Genomic DNA, 2246 nt, shown 5'->3' with positions numbered 1-2246 from the left:
TGATCTAACATTATTTTTCGTGTCTTGTTCAGGTCCTAGGAGCTTTATTTTACCAGTGTTAGCTGCTGCCACAGCTGTTCTTTTTGTGGTTTTAGGTTTCACTGTAATTAAGTTTTGTAAAAAAGGACAACCAATGCCACCAAATAGAGGTAAATAAAATATTTTAAAACATATATTAAAAATGTTGCTCCACATAACATCTATTTATTTATCAATTATAATTTTTATGTTTACTTTTTTTAGATCATGCAGAAGAGAAAATTATCTATGCAGATGTTAAAGTGAAAAACGATACAAGAAGAACTGAACCAAACATCCAAGGCAAAGCAAAATGACTGCTGCTCAACACGGCATCAACGTCTTCCTGGTCGAAGCTGCATGAAGTGCTGCTTTAAGCTTAGAACATGTATTTTGCTTTGGAGTCCTTATACAGCAAGCAATTTGATATTATTAACTTACACATTTTTTGTTTTTAAAAAATTATAAATTTTCTGTGTAAACATATTTTTACTTGATTATTTCAAATCCAGATTTGCACTGTAAAACAAATGCTATTTGACTTGTATACTTTTCTTTATTTGAAATAAACCTGTTTTTCTTTCTCTTATCTTGAAAACAATCAAAATGAGGTCAAACTAAATATTCTAAATAATAATATTCTAAGGTTATTTTAATGGTTTAGCTTTTGAACATTTTGGACATTGCTGAGTTACTTTGGTTTCCTCCAAATAAATCTGAGAAAGACAAATGTTAAATTTTCAAATTCTGAAAAAAATCTAATTTTTTATTGAAACTTCATGATTTTTGCATATAAAAGGCAAAATCAAGTTTTTACTGGAGAATATTGCTAGATTTGCCTGGCTCAATTCTGCTACATACATTCTTACCGTAAGACGTAATTGTACTGAGGGTGCTGCAGCTCCCCTTTGTGGATGTCAAATAACGGACATGTTGAAAATATACAAAGAATAATTCAAGAATAAAACTTAAAAAACTAGTTTTGCATGGCTTTGAAGAGCAGCCTGAATGTAAATGCAAACACATTTATGTTCCTCGTTCTGGGGGATCCTAAAGCTTCTCCAGGTCAGGTGGGATACAGAATCCCTCCAGCAGGTTCTGGGTCTTTGCTGGGTTCTCCTTCCAGTGAGACATGTTCACAAGAGCTCCAGATGGAGACACTCAGGGTTCATCCTGATTAGATGCCTGAACCACATCAATGGACAGGAGGGTTTAATTCTAGCTGACAGTGAAGCAGTAGCTCTAGTGGACTTTTCCCTGGATGATGTAGCTCCTCAACGTACCTCTAAGGCTGAGTTCAGCCACTCAGCAGAGGAAACTCTTTTATCTGCTTGTATCTGGGATCTTTCTTTTGGTTATGATCCATGGCTGATGGCCACAGGTGAAGCTCAAAATGTGGATGAATTAGTAAATCAGGAACTTTGCTTTTTGGCTCAGCTTTCTTTACTGCAATAAACAGGAATAGCACAGGCATTACTGCAGAAGAAGTCCCAATCCATCTGTCCATCTCCCGTTCCATCCTACCATCACTGGTAAACAAAACACAAGGTTTTTATTTTACATACACATTTTTATGTGTATATGATATTGAAATGCAGTATTTCCTGGTAGCTCCAAGCTCTGCCAAGCTTAGATACAAATCAATATTGGTATATTTTGGTATTTAGCCAAAAAACTTGACTTTTCACACTACTGGCATACAACTAACAAATGCATAATTAAAAAGTAATGGACATTGTTATTTTATAAGGATAACACAAACAATTTCCCAGGGTGTCCTCAATATAAGGTTCCACCATCAGATAAAACAATTAATATAAAAGTGAGAAAATGCAAAGAAATGCATTTTTTTGCCACTTGCCCTTTGTGAGAGTTGCACTCTGGCCCACTCTCATAAAGGGCTAGAGTGGGCGAGAGTGGATTTCCTCTCCCCCTTTGTGTTTTTGTGGAGGTGTGAGTCTTTAAGATGGACTACTAAATGTTACCATCAAAACATTTTGATTTAAATTTTTAAAAATCTTCAGCTGAAAGAAGAAGGAAGTATTCATGCAAGAACCACAACTTGCATTGGCTCATTTATTATCTAATAAGGCAGAAATGTCAAATCTAATCCAGTTAATCTCCATTTTGAATGGAGTAATATCAAGACTATGCAGTAACAGCTTTATGAAATGAAGGGAAGTATACATTTAAGATTTATTAAATTATGTTAATCTGTCATATCTGTG

The sequence above is a fragment of the Poecilia latipinna genome, unplaced genomic scaffold (assembly GCF_001443285.1).
Source record: "Poecilia latipinna isolate Pla-1442-1.1 unplaced genomic scaffold, P_latipinna-1.0 Scaffold4701, whole genome shotgun sequence".
Classification (NCBI taxonomy): Eukaryota; Metazoa; Chordata; class Actinopteri; order Cyprinodontiformes; family Poeciliidae; genus Poecilia; species Poecilia latipinna.
Note: the sequence above shows the minus strand (reverse complement) of the source record.